Raw genomic sequence first — 19,142 nt, 5'->3', positions numbered from 1 at the left:
GACGAGTGGGGCATTTGTATCATTTCTCATGCTCAGTTTATCAGTGAATATTTGAAATTATGACTAGCCAAGGACTTCATTGCATTCCCATGTAAAATGGAGCTAAGAGAATTTGTAATATATATGGAGATACAGAAGTTTAAATGTTGAGGTTGATACATTTGAAGTATCTTTTTGACAAATAAGGGAGAAAAACACCATTTTATTTACGTAAGACACCTTGATGTCTTCTATTTGAGATTTATGGTATGACCAAAAAGATGATTAAATTACCTTTATGTCTCATATCAGGTTATCTCTTGTTCCTAATTTTATGTTGCATTAAACAACAACAGTAAGTGTTTGTAACATTTTCACTTTGTTATATTCCAACGCAGTTTATCTCCAACCAGTCATGCAGGGTTTTGTCACGGGAGGTTGTAGAATCTCATTCTCTGTATGTCTTTGAAAATAAAATATATTTCAGAAATATTTACATACTTTTGGGTTACCAAATTAAAATAGAAATATAAAACATAATTTTCAAAGCTAATGAGCTTGAAAGGTCCCTTTTATATAATTACTGGTGCTTTCTTGAAGACAACTTGTGTCATAATAAAAATCATAAAATCTGAAGTATCAGGGATCCTAGTAATTCCTTCACTAGGAATTTGTCTAAGGGAATAATTAGAAACTTGAATGATTTTTAAGTAGGTATTGTAGCATCATTTATCAGTAGCATAATAGACCTGACTGTTGACCTGTAGAAACATGGGCAAACATATCGTGGTGTATCCATATGAGAGGAAAAGACAGCCATTTAAATTAGTATTTTCCAAAAATATTTAACATATGAAGATTCTGAATATACAATGTTAAGAGAAAAAGAGCAGGATATAAGGAGGTTAATTTTGAAAATTAAAAAAAAAAGCACATTAAAAATTTGGATGGAAACATTTCCAAGTGCAACAATGGTCTTTTCTTGAGTATTGAACTGTAGGTGATTTCAACTTTTTTTCTTGGTAACTTTCTGCATAGTCCAAAATCTTTTCAATGAGTTTATGTTACTTTTACAATTAGGAAAAAAATTCAAAGGAATATAACTTAAATAGTCTGGGTTGTTTTAAGGGTGGTTCTGTTTAAGAGCAGGTGGTGAAGGGGGAGACCTGGCTGGCTCAGTCCATAAAGCATGTGATTCTTGATCTCAGGGTGATGAGTTCACACCCCACGTGGGGCTTAGAGCTTACTTAATAAACAAGACAAAACAAACCAGAAAATCCCAGGTGGATGGGCTAAGTGAACCTTTAGTGTCCCTTCAGTTCTATGGGCCATCTGCCCAGTTCTGTTAACCAATAACCACCGAAAGGAGTTCTATCCAATTCGTAAAGGGAGAAAGAAACTATGCCTTCGTGAGTTTAGTCTGTATCTCTGTCTCCTGCCTTAAACTGATGGACTATTTATTTGAGTTCAAGCTGTCCCCAAGGAAGGCTGCTTCTACTTTGCTTCTATGCAAGTGTTGTTCACTTTTTACAACCAGCTGCTGAATCAGAGCCAGCAGCCGGCCCACCGTGTGTTGCACAGAGCAACAGCCTGAGTCCAAGATTCTCAGGAGTGAGCCTGCCTGGGTATCTTGAATATGCCTGCATACAAAGCAGACATCACTGAGTATGGCTCCTGTAATGAATACGTAAAATAGGAAGACAAAACAAGGGCCACATCTTAGTGTGTTGACCTTGGGAAAATGCTGTTGCTGTTGAGTTTATCTTTAAAATAGAAATCCTAATGGCTTTCTCTGATTATCTCCTATATAATATTGTATGCAAGGGGTTTCTATACTGCAGTCTTAAAATACTAGTTGTTATGCGGTCATACTCACCTTTTCCATACTTTTTCTTTTCCTTTGTACATAGTGATGCTAACGAGACAGTAGGTGAGCAGCAGCCCTCCTGCCTTGCCCAGGACTCGGGCTGCTTTGTAATGTGATCTCGAAATGGAGTGTGACTGGATGGCCTGATGCTATTTATTATCACCACTTAAAGGGAACCCATATGCTGGTGGCATATTGAGCTGACAAGCTGTGATGTCATTGGCAGGAGCAGCACTTCCAGAAGGCAGAGTTGCTGAGGATTGTTGATGACATGATCGTATGAACATACTGAATGCTGCTGGTCAGTCGTAGCAGTGGCGTCTGGGGAAATAAGGTCAAGGAAACTGAAGCTCTGAGTTACTCATGATTTAGGGTCACGACCTTTTGGGGATGTTGGCTGGACACGGATGGATTATGGATTGTTGTTGTTCTAAAATTAAGCTGAAGTCCCATAGAGTTGTCGGCACTTTTTTTTTTTATCGGCCTTCAAAAAGTTTATTAATTTTTGTGGTGGATGGATATTTCCTTTTCTTTGTCAAAAATCGAAAAATACCCAAGTGTGAGCCCATCCTGCTAGGTTTTCTTTAGCTGTTTTATTCCTGAATTTATAAAGTAGTATACCTGCCCTTTTTTTGAGAAAGGAGAAATATTATTGATGCATTTTACAATGGGCAGTACACTGTTCTGATTCTCTTTCTACCTTACTGATTACACTTTCCCTGACACCCGACCTGAGGTCATTCAATAATTTTTTTTTTTCTTCTGGAACTTGGTAAGCAAAGAAAGGTAAGTAGGCACCACATATTTTGAAAGCCTTAAAAGCCAAAGTACATGTCCTTTAGGTAGTGGAGTTTTGATGAAGACGGAATTATGGTAATATTTATATTATGGAAAGGTCACGTTGGCAGCTATGGGACTGCAGGCTGGGAGGCATGTAAGGAAGCTATTATAATCCAGATGACAGATGAATATATCTTCAGTGAGGACATTAGTCAGGGATTAGAGAGATTCAAGAAATACTTAGGAGGTGAAATCAACAGGTATACATTGGGTGTGAAGAGGACTCCAGATTTCTAGATTGTGTCCCCAGGGTGATACATCAAGAAGTAGCCACCAGTGCTTTTTGTCTGCTTACATTGTTTCCTGAACTTCTAACTTCCACACCTTTAAATTGCATTTACTTGTGTTTTATGTTTGGTTTTCTCTTCTAGAATGTTGGATACTTGAGGACAGGGATCATGCTTTATTTGCCTTGGGTTTCTTACTGCTCAGCATTTAAAGGGGTGACGAATATAATTAAAACTGTGTATCTTTAAAAACATGTTTAATTTATGTTGACTTTCTTTTTCATTAATCTGAATCACTGTGTTGTCATAAAATATAATCCGATCAGAGGAAATAAATATTTCAATTGCACGTGGGTCCTTGTCCTAACTGACTTTCCCTCAGTATACCATAAATACCCAAATTTACTAAAGCAAAAAATATTTAAAAATAACCAAAGATGAAAAGCCAAAGCTGTTTTAACTATTGATTTAAGAGGAGAGCCAGTCGCTGGTCCAGCATTCTTAACGTCTTGCTTCGGAAGGTGTAGCTCTAACTAACCTGGGTGTGATCCTTCGTGACCTTGGAAAGTGATGAACATGGTACATGGGTTATCTGGGCCTTAAGGTGATCTCTGAAGCACAACTGTTGGTATTACTCTCCTATGGAAGAGATTCGTGTTGTTGTTATGGCGGTGGAATCAGTTTCATTTCTGAAAGGAATCTGTCATTCTACAGTCAACCTAGAATGGTGGTATTTTCCATTGTTACTCTTTATCACTAGAGAACTTTGAAAATCAGGAATAATAAAATCAAGTACAAAAGCTCTGGGCAGCCTTTTTAAACTCTCGGGAAAGCGGTTTTGTTTATCAAGTACACAATTCGTTAGTCCTTCTTTTCATATAGTTTTGAGAATATGTGTTCAATGCAGTTAATATAAACTCTATCTGTAAGACTTAGATTCTAATCAAAATTAAAAGTCACGGTCTAAATTGAGCCATGACCAATTTTTATATGATTATGATTTATGGTGAGGCAACACAAGAAAACCAATCTCATGACTTTATATTCTTACGTATTATAATGTTCAAGCCTGGAGTACATGCAAGGCCTTTAGAATCCCTTCAAAGGGAGAGAAAGACATTCCCCTACTTGGAAAAAAATCTGTCACACCTGTAACTGGCTTGGTCAGCTTCATTAGTTTTCCTAAATCTGTGCTCTGGCACCTGTTAGTTAGTGAGAGAGTGACTGGTGATTTTGTTTTCTTTTTCACACCCTTGTCTCTTTAGGACTGTATTTGGAATCAGTCTCCCTAGGAGAGAGAGGCAAAGGGAGATGGAAAAGGAGATGAAACCAGGGATGATTTGGAGAACAAATAGCAGAGATGGGAAGGTAGAGGATGGGCAGAGGAAAAAGAACCACAGGAAAGTCCTTTAGGTATAGTGTGATAACCCCCACATTGATCTGTTATCAATGCATTGACCATATGAACAAATTGTATGGAATCATTTTAATCTATAAATCACATGAGCAAACTGTTTTCAAGCCCTCCAAAGGCATTACTTATAAAACATATATTATTCTTACCAGACTACAGAAATTTATTTTGTATGTTTTAAAGAAGTTGAAATTCTCTTTTAAAAAAAACTTAAAATAAGAGTTTTCACTAACTCAGAATGTCTTTTTTTTTTTAAGATTTTATTAATTTATTTGAGAGAGAGTGGGCATGTACACTGTAGTGGGGGGTGGGGTGAAAGGGCAGAGAGAAGGAGAAGCAGACTCCCCTCTGAGCAGGGAGCCTGATGCGGGGCTCCATTCCAAGATCTGAGATCATAACTTGACCTGAAGGCAGATGGTTAACCAACTGAGCCATAGAGATGCCTCATAATGTCTTTTCTTTTAATTAGTCCTATTAATAAGATTTTATTGCATGTATCTAGTACCACTCACCACTTTACATTTTAAAAACTCAGCATTAACTGACATCATTGGGAAGTTCCTCTGGACATTGATTGCTTTTAAGTTTGAAAGGAGTATACTTCTAAAAAGTCATTAGTTTCTTCAAAGAAACAGGATCCCATTCCAGGGTTACATTCCTTGATGCCCAGCTAGAATGATGGGGCATTTCTCGCAATTAATAAAGCTGGCTTGCATTTAATTTAAGCACTAGTTCAACTACTTTGATCCTAACAGCATGGCATGTAGAATCATTTAGCAATAAAAGTAATCAGAAGCCAATAATTTAATAGAAAGATCTATTTTTTAATATGAAAAATACATTATCACTGACAATTCTTGTGAAAATTTTTTCTATCATGGCAATTATTCCTTGCAGAATCTTGTTTTGCTTTGCTTTTCTGCTATAGAATCAAGGTGTTTTGATTATATGACTCTATATAGGAATCACCCTGGGAAATAATTTCCCTTGAAGGAATTACTTAAATCACTTGTGGAGAATACATAATAGTTGTTGGTTTAGACTTCAAATAATTCTGCATGGTAAGTGATAAAGTGCTGTTTTTGATGATGAGGAATTATTTATTATTAACCTGCAAAATTGGCCACTCATCTGACAAGTCTCCACTTAGATGTTTTTTTCTTTAAGGAAATCTTTTTTACCTATAATTAAGTGAACTCAATCATTACATTCAAAATTTTTTATCATATTTTTCATAAAATAACTTGACTCTATTTGTATTCCCAGCAATTAGTAGAGTGGCTGTATATTCTAAGTGCTCAATAAATATTTGCTAAAAAAAATAATACACGAAAACTTATATGTAAATACAGAAGTTTTACATTTTATTTTAACTCGGATTTCAATTTGCATGATCTGTATTTTGCATCTAAATATGCAGCAAATGTCTACAATAATTCAGCTTTATTTGCTACCAGAAGGCATTACTTCTTATTTCTTTAGGATTACATTTATTTTTAGATTTTATGAAAGTTAAACATTTTATTAATTTATTTAATAATTAATTTTATGTCACTGTTAATGATGAAATGCCCATCATTATTAAAACTTAATGAAAGGGGCGCATGGGTTGCTTTGTTGGTTATGTGTCTGCCTTCAGTTCAGGTCATGATCCCAGGGTCTTGGAATCGAGCCCCACATCAGGCTCCCTGGTCAGCTGGGTGCCTGCTTCTCCTTCTACCTCCGCCACTTCTTGTGCTCTCTTTCTCTCTGTCAAATAAAAAGGAATCTTTAAACAAACAAACAAACAAACAAAAAACAACTTAATGAAAGATGTTTAGTTTTAACACACAATTTCCTCTACCATTTTATCCATTGGACTGTTTATAAAACCAATTCATCTTCAATATTTGAAACATATAGGAGAGTGTTCCTCGATTGTGGATAATTGTTTCAGTTGTGAGTTTTATACAAGCAAGGAGAGAAAATATGGTTGAGATATTCTGACTTAAAATACTGCATCTTATGAATATTATGTGCAGGATGTCTTGGTAGTTTATTCCCAGGTCTCTTTTTAAATTCTGTATATTTAGTGCTCATTGTTATGTTTCTTGAAATAAAATATCATGTAAATTCCACTATAAATGTTGAGCTGGCTTTATAAAAGTGGTCTTGCTTAAAACTACAAAATCTGTCTGAGAGTTACCTAGGAAGGTGGGAATATGTCTAGGCAGCTTGGGCACAGGAATCTGAGTCACTCTCAGGTACATGCCCTGAGCCTCTTCTTAAGAGACTATGCATGTCTTTATCATTTCTCAACTCCTCTTGCAGTTAATAGCACAAGTGACTTTCATCCGGTTTTCAATTGTATTCTCAAAGTCCATGGCTATTAGGAGTGGAAAGGCAGGATTATTATTATTCTTCCCACTGTGTAATCTATAAAACTGTCTAGGCCAAGCAAAATCATGTTGGCATTGAAGGTCAAAGCCACAACATAGATATGTTTATTTATAGTGGTAGTGTTGCTTAGACAACAAGAAATCTAGCCCATAGGCATTAAGAAATCTTAATGGCATTGAAGAAACTAGCCAATAGCAAGCTTAAAATATTTGATTTTGGATATCTGGTATTTTGAGTCAGTTCATTTGAGGATCTTTACCCCCCTAAGACTATAGCTCCAGTGGATATTGAGATTTTATGCTAAATTTAGCTGATAAAAGAGTTATGCCTGATCGTTGCTATAACATACACGCCTGCGATTTCATGACTTAGCGCAAAAGAAGCATAGTTTTCGCTCACATGAAATCTAGTGGGGGATGAGGCTTTGTATGTTTTATATGCAGTTGTTGGGGTTTGGGCTTGTGTTGGTTTGCTTAGAAACTCAGGTTGATAGAGGCTCTACTTCTTCTAACATTGGGCTTCTGAGATGTCTCTCAGGGTTGATATCCACCTGCTAACTGGGGAAGTTAGAGTATGGAGGATTGTGCTGGTGGTTTTATAGGCCTGAAGGAGGACTTTGCAGCCCTGAAAGGGGTATGTATCTCTTCTGCTTAGGTTCTATAATCTCTCTTATGGTCTAACCAAATGCAGCGCCATGAAGAGGCAGCACGAGTTTCTGGTGAATAGCCACCTTTCTCTACTAAGGTCAGAGAGGGATGGTGATTGTTGTGTTCAAGCAACAACTGAATATTGTCCTTAGAATATTGATATTGAAGATAAGGCTATTTTTAAAAATGGAAACCAGGGGGTGCCTGGGTGGCTCCGTTAGTTGAGCCTCCAACTCTTGATTTTGGCTCAGGTCATGATCTCAGGGCAGTGAGATCAAGCCCCAAGTGGGGCTCTGTGCTCAGTAGGGACTCTGTTTGAGGACTCTCTCTTTCGCTCTACTCCTCCCCCTCTGCCTCTCTAAAATAAATAAATAAATCTAAAAAGCAAAAAACCAGAAACTAAATACTAGTAATTCGTAATTGAGTAAGTTTAGGACTTGAGGGGTTTTAGAACTGGAGGGGTTGCTATGTCATCCAACAGAATCCCATTTAGGTGATTAAGGAGATATTCTTAGATTTCAGAAATTCAGAACAGTTGTTCCCCTTTTTTCTTCTGGTGATTATTTTTAAGTGAAGGGATAAAAATCCCTCTTTCTGCAGTTGCTTAAATAAAATTGCCAAGCAGAATGATAGTTTTATTTAGAAGATATATACAACACATCCTTTTGTGTTATAATGATTATATAAATATTCTATGATGCTAAAATACATTTCTGTGATTAAGAATAGCTATGTCCTCGTATACTTTACCAAGTATTTCTAGGTCTTTATGCCACTTGAGCCCCTCAGTGACCCATCAGAAAGTTAGATTAGGTATTTTTAGCTCTCCTTTTAGACAAGGAATATAATACTCACACAGTTGGTTTTTTCTTTTTCTTTTTCTTTCTTTCTTTCTTTTTTTTTTTTTTTAAAGATACTCATAGAGTTTAAATGGTTGTCTCAAAAGCCTTTGGATTGTAAAGGTATAAAGATTAAATGAGTGAGAACTATAACCCCATGATGCTGTTGGATGACCCATAGTGGTATCTATCTGGACACTGGAAAGGACCATTATTGTAGATTTTTCAGTTTGTACAATCTATACACATGAGCACCGATGCAGATAATGTGAGGATCATCAAGGTGACTGAAATGACAGATCAGCATTGCTGGCTTTTTGCATTTTGCTGTGCAGGCATATTTTGTATATTGGCTTTTAAATATTTATAGGGTAGAATTCCAACAGTGGACAAATATGCCTTTTTCTTTTTTTTTTTTTTTAAGATTTTATTTATTTATTTGACAGACAGAGATCACAGGTAGGCAGAGAGACAGGCAGAGAGAGGGGAAGGGAAGCAGGCTCCCTGTGAGCAGAGAGCCTGATCTGATGCGGGCTCAATCCCACGACCCTGAGATCATGACCTGAGCCAAAGGCAGAGACTTTAACCCACTGAGCCACCCAGGCCCCCCTGCCTTTTTCTTTTAATCCACAAGGCAAGAACAATCAAAACTATAGCTCCAATGTGTGTATTTCTAAATGAACCCAGAGCTATTTCTACTATTTTCAAGGCATTCTTTTATTTAGTACAATTGACTTCTCCTTTTATTCATTGCTTCTTTATTGAGTTTTTATTGCCTAGAATTGTTCAGTACAGAGATAAAAGATAAGGTCCATTTTTCCAAGATCACAGTCTCATGAGGGATAGACAGAGAGGAAACAGTGGCTTCTCCTACTTGAATAAAGATGATGAAAGAAGGGAGCCTTATGAGCCCTAGGAGCAGAGGCTAACGGCTTTAAGGGGATGGAATGGGTGTTATAGAAGGTATTCTGGAGGAGGTTATATTTGACTTGATTCTGGAAGGATGAGTAAGAGTTCAATTGGACATGTATTGCTTTTTAAAATGTAAAATACAAAGTTCAGTTACATTTAAATATTTAACTTAAATTCAGAAATAAGTCTAAAATATTATAGCCACATCTGGGCTTCAGAAAAAATATTTAAAGGCCAGCTGGGTAGAAGGTCAAAAACACTGGGAAATAAAACCAATAAAAAATATTGGGCACTAAAGTCAGCATGCAATAATTAATATGTTGGACTCATAATGAACTTGAACTTAGTCTGTCCTTCCTCACTTATTGTGACCTGTGTATATTTCTTGATTTGGAAACTTTATCCTTTTCTTTAACTCTATCCCTGTTCTGACTCTGGCTATCTTGTATGAAATAGGACCCTATACCTGCTGTGATGCACTTATTACATGTCTTTTTTCTGTAAGTATATAAATATTATATATATGTTGATTATTTATGACTAGTCTCATTGTATCAGCCCTCATCTTTCATAGTTCTCTATAGCTCTTAGATTTCTGTGTTGTTTTCTTTTATGCCATCATCCCTGGTGGCAGCATGCATTGCTTATCTGGAAGTCATCTATGTTTGCAAATTTTGACTTTGCATATGAAATAAAAACCTTTATCTAATTTTCTTCTAAGAGAAATAGGCTCTCATCTACTGGAACAGTTCATGAGAAGTGTAAGACTGTAGGAGAGAAAGGAAAAGATGGAAAGCAGAGAAGGCCTAGCAAGAGCATAGTAACTTTGAGTCCCTGTAATTTGTAAGTCAATTTAGTTAGTTTATTTTTAATATGACAGAGAGCTGATCTAGTGTCAAATGACTAATCATTAATCAGAAAGTTAGAATGGACTGGTGTAATATATTATGCTTAATATTAACATAAAACTGCTTCAGAATACATGAAGAACCACTATACTCTATTAATATAGGTCCTGAACACATTTTGCTTGCTTTTGAAATATGTATCAAAAAGTTGATAAAAGGCAGCCAAGTCTTCAAGACTTTCCTTTTTTTTTTTTTTTTGCTTTTAAACACTTTTCTATTTTTATTGAAAAATCAACATGATAAAATTAAAGAGCCTTTGAAAAGAGGTTTCATTGCTCTATTACCTTAACACAATCACTTTGTGTTCCATGCTTTGCTTATATTCATAGAGAGATATTTTCCCTGTAGTTGCAGTTCAGTGTAACTCGAACATTTATCATTTATGTATTTAGCAAATGTTGATTAAGTACCTGTCCTGTGATAGGGCATGTTTGAGGTACAGGGGGAAACTGCTGTGAATAAAATAAAATCCCTACCCCTATGGTGATTATATTCCATGGAGGGAGGGCGGGGAGGCTAGGCATTTGACACAATAACCAATAGATCAGTAATGTCAGAGGGCAGTAAATGCTATGAAGCCAACTAAAGCCCAGGAAGAGGATAGAGAGTGTGGAGTGGGTATATAAACTGGAGTGGCTAAAGAAAGGAAGACTCCTCTGAGGGGGTGATATTTGATCAGAGACCTAAGAAATGTGAGGGGGTTACCTCTGTGGCTATAGGGTGAGTCCATGTCTGGCAGAGGAAATGGGAAGTGTCTGTGCTTGAGAAAGGAACTTGCTTGGCAGGCTCAGTGTGGAGCAGAAGAGCCAGTAAGTCTGAAACATAGAGAGCAAGAAGGAGAATGGTCGGAGGTCACCAGGAATCACACTGTGAGTGCACTGTTGGTGGCAGGTATATGTAGGGTGACAGGAATATGGACGTGAATAAAACAGCCTTTAACTGCCAGAAATTGGTTTTCAAACAGCCCACATATGTATAAGCAGGGAATTTCAATAAAATGTGTTAGGTGCCATTATGAGGAAAAGAACAAAGCGTAGTGAGTAGCATAACTAACTGTGCCGGGGAGGCAAGGATGCTGAAATGGAGTTTGGAGGGTGAGAGGAATTTTCTAGGAAAAGAAGGTAAGAAAAGGTATTCTAGATGTAGAGGGTATCACACACCAAAGCCAACGAGTTGTGAAACGTCTTGGCATATTTTAGGTTTCGGAAAATGTTTAATGAGATTTATGGGGCACCTTCCTAGCTCAGTTGGAAAACTGTGCAACTCTTGATTTTTGGATTGTGAGTTTGAGCCCCACATTGGGTGTAGCGATTACTTAAAAATAAATTATTTTAAAAAATGTTTACTCAGGGACGCCTGGGTGGCTCAGTTGGTTAAGCATCTGCTTTTGGCTTAGGTCATGATCCCAGGGTCCTGGGATTGAGTTCCACATAGGTCTCCTTGCTCCGTGGAGAACCTGCTTCTCCCTTTGCCTGCCACTCCCCTTACTGGTGCTCTCTCTGAAAAAAAAAATAAATAAAATCTTAAAAAAATAATGTTTAGTGAGATTTTTAAAAACGTATTTTGGAGAATCATGGGAAGTGAAGCTAGAAAACAGAACAAAATTACGAAGTTCCCAAGTTAAAAAAAAAAATTCAAACATTACAATAAAGTATTTCAGACTGCTTTTCCTTTTTTTTTTTTTTTTGGGTGGCTCAGTGGGTTAAAGCCTCTGCCTTCGGCTCAGGTCATGATCCCAGCGTCCTGGGATCGAGCCCCGCATCGGGCTCTCTGCTCAGTGGGGAGCCTGCTTCCTCCTCTCTCTCTCTGCCTACTTGTGATCTTTGTCTGTCAAATAAATAAATAAAATATTTAAAAAAAATTTTTTTTTTAAACATATAATGTATTTTTATCCCCAGGGATACAGGTCTGTGAATCTCCAGGTTTACACACTTCACATGTTTTTCTTTTTTAATTTGAGTTATTTTATTCTATAAAAGTTTAAAATTTTATTCACTGCATTAAGTTCATTGTTTTTCTCTATGATTTTTTGCCACTCTTTAAAAGCAGGGGAAATTGTTAACCATCAATTAGTAACATCAAAGGGAGAGGAGTTATCTATTTCCTCAGTTGAAGCAAATAAAGAGCATTTCCCAAGCTACTTTGATTTTCAGTTTTTGAGCAACAAATCAAGATCTCAAAGTTATATGTATGTTAATACTTATTTTAAAAAAATAATGTGTTTCCTAGTTTCCTCAAAAACATTGACTTTCTATAAGTTCTAGAAATACATGTAGTAATATATCTTTAACTGTAATTCCTTGGTCAAGTTATATTACTTTTCAAGAGATTTCACATATTTTGAATGACTGTTATTATTGTTTAAAATTTATTTACTCTATTATCTTCCACCCTGGCTGGAAACCTTTAGAAATGAATTCATATATGTGTGTATATATGTGTGTGCATGTGTGTGTGTGTAGTATATAGTATTTTATATATATATACATCCACATACACTAGATACTGAAAGTAAACTTTATTCTGAACATAAACTTTCCCAATGTGCTATTATATATATAGTATCTAGTGTATGTGCATGTATATATATGTATATATATGTATATATACATATGCATATGTATATATACACACTAATCTAGTTATGTGTATGTGTGTGTGTGTATATATATACTTATATATATATATATACACACTAGATGCTGAACATAAACTTTCCCAATGTGCTATTTTATCCTCTGAACCTCAACAGATTTCATTTCAAACTGGTTTCATTGGTACTCTCTGTTTGGTTTAGTTTTTATTTTATAATATATGTAACTCTGCAATCCTGCTAGACTTGGAGGGAGATAGGGAAAGGTGGACCCAAAAGAATGGCAGTGAGAACCCAAAGATTATAGGATATTGCCTATTAATGGTGGTGGAAGGGTGCTCTCTTGAGCTACAGAAGTAATGGAATGGTCTGATAGTTAAGATAAAGCACAAGTCAGATTTATTTGAGTTGTCAACAGTGAGCGATGATGAACTTGCTGTTCTTGACATTCTTGGACCCCAGGCACTCCATGGCTTCTACAATATTCATATCTTCTTTCACTTTGCCAAAGATCACATGCTTGCCATCAACCACATAGTCTTGGCAGTGCAGATAAAAAATTGGGAATCATTTGTATTGGGTTTAGTATTTGCTATGGGCAAGATACCAGGACCTGTACGCTTTGGGATGAAGTCCTCATCAATTAATTTTCCCCTGTAGGTGCACTTGCCACTAGTGCTATTATGGTGTGTGAAATTGCTACCTTGACACATAAATTCCCAAATAATTCTGTGAAATATGGAATCCTTATAACCAAGTCCCCGCGCTCAGAATGCCAAAGGTTTCTGCTGTCTTTGGAACCTTTTTTTTGCAAATAGCTTGCAGGCAGTGCAGCCAAGAGGCTTGTCCTTGACTGCCATGTCCAAGAACAGGGTGGGTTGACCTTGGCTAGGTGGCAGCAGTGTTGGTGGCATCTGCAAAACCTCATGGGTACTCTTTTTGAAGATTGAAATGCTTCTAGAATTCCCAGAATAGCATTGTATGCTGTCTGTAAGAAATCAGAAACCATGAATTTTTTTTTATATGTTTGAATTGCTGTGTCAGCTATCCCTTGATGCTCTTCATTATAATAAGTACTATGGTGAACAAGTAATGTTTTGGGAACTGCAGGCTGTATAGAACTTGAGCTCAGGGACTGTGGGGTTCTCTAGAGGAGCAGGCAGCTCCCTAAGAGGCGCAATTGGGTCACTGGGAGTTTTCACAGGCGCCTTTTCGGCTCGATGAGAGGGCTTTCATTAGTATTAGCGTCATCCTTCATTTTCGAACGTAACTCTGCAGTGGAAGTGTTTACCAATACAAGGTGAAGACTTTTAGAGCACACCACCATCGACAATTGGCCTCAAGTGTCTAAAAGCTTGATCATAGTCTTATTTGAATGGACTTCATGTAACAAATCTCAAAAACCTCGGAATATTAATCTTTTACAAAATGGTATTTAGAAAAGAAGAACCTTTGATGTCTCCAAAAGACACTGAAACAAGTCAGATGGCCTGAGCTGGGATGGAAACTAACATTTATCTGCATATGGGCCTTCTGCTAGTGGAACACATTAGTTCATTGACCTGCTACAATTGCTAGACAAAGTTAGCACCATATTACACCAGTGTGCAAACTGAGGCTCAGAGAAGTTGGATGGCTTCTTTATCATTATTATCATTAATTGTATCATTAATTAGAATCCAGGATTTTCTGGCTCTAATGTGCATGGTGTCACCTATCAGTTCTGTTTAAATGCATCATTTGATCTTTCTGATCCTTAGTTCTGCTCTAGTTAATTTTCATAGCATAATGAACCACTCCAACACTTGATGGTTTAAAACAACAACAATTTCAATTCTCTCCTACTCCAGTAGGCTCCACTGGCTTTCTTATAGAGCTGTCTCAGGGCAGCATTCCAAGAAGGTGAAAATGGAAGTTGCAAGATGTCTTAAGAACTAGGCTCTAGAACTCTAGAACTCTCATGGTGTCACTTCCCTACATTCTGTTAGTCAAAACAAGTCATAAGACCGGCCCAGGTTTAACAGATGGAAAATAGATTTTATCTCATGATTATCTCTTGATGGGAGGAGCTTTAAATATTCTATGACCATATTTAATCAGCCACTGTTCTTTTCTGTTTTTAATTTTTTAAGATGTTGTATTATGTCGCACTATTACCAAAGCACTTCAAAATGTTAGAAAGTCAGGTTTTAGATTCTTAAATGTGTCTTCTAATTTTGTCCTACTTTACCATTGTGAAGAAGATATTTGAAAGAAGAAAAATGAGTGTGAAAGCCTATAAATAGAGCCCTCTGTAAGCTAAGGTGTTATTAAGATTTATAGAAGATGCTAGGATTTACAGTTGAAAGGGGTTTTTTATAGATTAAAAATAAAGGAAAAAGAGATTTGAGACATAATCTGTAACTCATAGGGCATAGAAATTTTCCTCAAGCCTCAGAAGCATAATTGGTTTTCTGAAATGTAATAAAATGTGATTTTTCAAAATTAAACGCTTTGTTGCTTGTGTGTGTAGAATCAGGCAATGAGCAAAAGTTGTGTGAAGTCAAAGTCTTGCCATCCTTTGGGTAGTTAATAGTATTAAACCCAGACACTCTCACACCAAGAAGTCTGTGGAATCATATTATGGACATGGAATCATCCTGACTAAAGCAGAAATGCCAGATAACTCAATCCTAATTCCTTCTTCTAAAATCTAATTCCTTTTGGCATCCCAAAATATTGTTGCAGTGTGCTAAAATGAGTTATAAAATGGGAAACCTAAGTGGTGCTACAAAACTGAGATCCTCCAGGGATTTCTTTCTAAGGGAGGGCTGGGTGAGATTCTGGGACTTTATTTAGGAAGAAGTTCTTACAAATTAACAATCTTGGGAGATACAGGTTTCCGTTTATGGAACAAAGAAGTCACGAGAATAAAAGGTACAGCATACAGAATATAGTCAATGGTATAGTCATGCAATAGCGTTGCATGGTGACAGACGGTGTTAAAAACAGTGCACATGTGAGCATTGCATCCTGTATCCAGTTGTTGAATCACTATGCTGTGTACCTGGAGCTAATGTAAAATCATGCTTCAACCATAGTTAAATTTAAAAAAATGTATGGATGCGTCAAAAAATATTACCTTGACCCCACTTCCCATACTTGCATAGCCTGCTTGCCTGTGTGAGGCATTTGAGTTTGAAACAGTGACAGAATTATGGCTGAAAAGAGTCAAACACCCTGATGTTTGATAACTAAAGAATCTGGGGGTTTCCCCTCGGCATATCGATGGTACATCAGTGACAATGAGTGGAGACTCTCCGGTATAGGGGTGCAAAGTGAAAAGATGAATGCAAGAGTTCCATTTATCTGCCTCCTGTTCATGCTCTGAATAACCGTGATGCAGAGTCAGCCCGTCTATGAGCCAGACCATAAAACTGGGTTTTGGCAGTAAGACTTCAGCACAGATTGCACCTGCTGCTTTAAAAATGCTGCTTATCCATCATCCTCAGCATCGTATCCATGTCCAATCCAACAGAGCCTGCAATTTTGACTGCTCTCTATATTCCTGTAAAACGACTTCAAAGAATGGAGAAAAACAATTATAACTCCAGATTGCCTGGAATTCTGAATTCAGAAATTTAGGCAAACTGAATAGTAGTCCAATTCTTTGATTGAATTTTGGATTGGCCATAGTCTTGGTAAGAGGTGACACTTGATGTCTGTATTTTTTTTTAAAGGTTCTGAGTTGTGTTTGTCATGATTAAATTTTTCTCAGAGTACAGTTAATGATTTTCACACCAACTGGCAATTTTAAGATTGATTAGAAAGAAAAATTAACAAATGGTGGCAGTTCAACTTCCTGAAACAAAGAAATGAAATAGATCAACATGAATAATTTTGAAAATTATCCAGATTTGTTTTGAGTAATAATAGCTAACATTATTGAGTACTTATTATGTGCAGTATTTTAAGAATTCCACACTAATTAAGTCATTATCCCTGTGTGACACCCCCACTTCATAGAGGAGAATATTGAGGCATAGAGAGGAAATAAAATTTGTCTATATTTACAGAGTAGAGGGATTTTTTTTTTTTTTTCCTGGCAGTTTTATCTCCATGTCTGATCTTAGTCACTCTCTTCTACCACCTCTTGGGTTGTCTTTCTCAGACATACATCCAGTCCAAAGAATTTCCCAAAGGCCTGGGTTTTTAGACATTGTTACAAAGTGCAAGAGTCTAAACATTACTGGGCTTTTGGAATATTTTGTATGAAATGTAAATATTTATAGTCATAGTGTAATGACAGATATAAAAACAAAATCCATCAATACAAAGATTGGTGGAAACTGTGGATTTTCCTCATAAAATAAAATCATGTGTTTCCACTCTAAAAATTATTTTTTGGGCGCCTGGATGTCTCAGTCAGTTAAATGACTGCCTTTGGCTCACGTCATGATCCTGGAATCCCAGGATCAAGTCCCAAAATGCACTGGGCTCCCTGCTCAGTGGGGAGTCTTTTTCTCCCTCTGGCCCTCCCCACTCTCTATATTCCTCTATATTCCTCTCTCTCTCTCAAATAAATAAAGAAATCTTTTTATAAAAGCATTATTTTTCTCTTCTAAGATGGCTGAGTAGAGCCCATGTACATTCTCAAAATTATTTTTTCAATGTGGTCATGTGCAAAGATAAAAATTAAGATTAGAATATTTTAATTTCTTCAGAATAGTATCTGGCCACAAGATTACCATCTACTTTGTCCAAGTATATACTTCATTTTATACAATACCTCTTAGAGGGCAAAACTGCCCTCCTTCCTGACTGTGAGGACTGGAATTTAATAAATATTAAACTTAGTAAACACAAGGAAGAAATAGTGAGAAGAAGTAACTTAATATACAGGCAAAAACAATGGTACGAATCCTTGCTATTTGTAATTTGGCAATAGACCAAGAGCATGGACATCACCTGAGAGCTTGTAAGAAATGGGTTAAAGCCTCTGCCTTCGGCTCAGGTCATGATCCCAGGGTCCTGGGATCAAGCCCTACATCGGGCTCTCTGCTCAGCAGGGAGTCTACCCCCCCAGCCCCGCCTCTGCGTGCCTCTCTGCCTGCTTGTGATCTCTGTCAGATGAATTAAAAAAAAAAAAATCTAAAAAAAAAAGAAAGAAATGCAGAATCTCCGGTGCCAGCCCAGACCCAGGGAATCTATGTTTACATCAACAGATGATTCAGATGTGCACTAAAATTTGAAAAGCCCTGGGCTAAAACTTTTGTATTCCGTTAGTAATTAGTTGTATAAATACGAATAAATCACTTACTATTCTCTGTATTTTAATTTCCTTCATTCTTACCACTTAGTATACATTGATTTTGAACAAGTTAGCTCTGTAATCTTTGTTTAGTTGCCTGTAAAGTAGAGGTACTAATAATGCCTACCTTATATTATTGTAAGAATTAAATGACGTAATAGTTGTAAGGTTTGTAGAATACTGTCTGCATGTATTATATAGTTAATAAATGATTGCTGTTGTTATTTTAGTTATTTCCCTAATGTACTATATTATAGATTATATGGCAAGTTGAATAATAAATTTCTTCCTAAATTTCCTATACAGATATATAAATGTGCTTTTTTCCATATTCTCCACTTCATGACATATTGCAAAACTCTTTTTCAAAGTGGTTGTACCAATATAGATATGCTTTTAAAAATTGAGAAATTGGGGCACCTGGGTGGCTCAGGTGGTTAAGAGTCTGACTTTTTATCTTGGCTCTGGTCTTGATTTCAGAGTCATGAGTTTAAGGTCCACATTAGGCTCTTTGCTGGGCATGGAACCAATCTAAAAAAAAAAGAACTGAAAAATTAAAAGAAGCAAAATTTTCTAAGAGTTAAAATGCCCAGTTGAAAAAACACTGGCATGGGGATTGGACAAGCTGTAATCCAGTCACAGTTCTTTTTTTTCTTTTTAAAGATTTATTTATTTATTTATTTATTTATTTATTTGACAGAGAGCACAAGCAGAGGGAACAGCAGAGGTAGAGGGAGAAGCAGGTTCCCCACGGAACAGGGAGCCCGACCTGAGCCAAAGGCAGCCGCTTACCAAATTGAGCCACCCAGGTGCCCCTGGTCCCAATTCTTTTGACCTTTAACCTGTCATTTAATTTTTTGGCTTTTATGGTAATTAGAATATTAAGTGCTTTAAAATACTTATAGTACTACTCTATGGATTTTTATAGAACTGGCAAAACACAATAATTATGCATATGCTATTTTTAAAAAGATTTTATTTCTGTATTTGATTTTATTTCTGTATTTCTGTATTGAGAGAGAAGGAGAAAAGGAGCTTGAGCAGGGAGAAGGGCCGAGGGAGAAGCAGGGAGCCCAAGGCTCCAGAGGCTCCAAGGCTCAGATCCTGGGATCATGATCTGAGCCGAAGGCAGAAGCCTAACCCACTAAGCCACCCCAGTGTCACTGTACATATGCTAGATCTCTCTTTTTTTATACTTTTATTTATTTATTTGACAGAGAGAGACACAGTGAGAAACAGAACACAAG

The 19,142-nt window shown here is 36.7% G+C and overlaps 1 protein-coding gene and 1 pseudogene across 11 annotated transcripts in view; one reads left to right on the top strand and one right to left on the bottom strand.

Annotated features, from left to right (window-relative positions):
- Positions 1–19,142, top strand: part of ANK2 (ankyrin 2) — a 330,750-nt gene that overhangs the window by 28,123 nt on the left and 283,485 nt on the right. The gene's annotated exons all lie outside the window — the stretch shown is intronic.
- The window catches only part of LOC131818660 (peptidyl-prolyl cis-trans isomerase A-like), a 28,615-nt pseudogene continuing 22,477 nt past the window's right edge, over positions 13,005–19,142 (bottom strand).

The sequence above is a fragment of the Mustela lutreola genome, chromosome 1 (genome assembly GCF_030435805.1).
Source record: "Mustela lutreola isolate mMusLut2 chromosome 1, mMusLut2.pri, whole genome shotgun sequence".
Classification (NCBI taxonomy): Eukaryota; Metazoa; Chordata; class Mammalia; order Carnivora; family Mustelidae; genus Mustela; species Mustela lutreola.
This window is presented reverse-complemented; position numbering and strand designations above follow the sequence as displayed.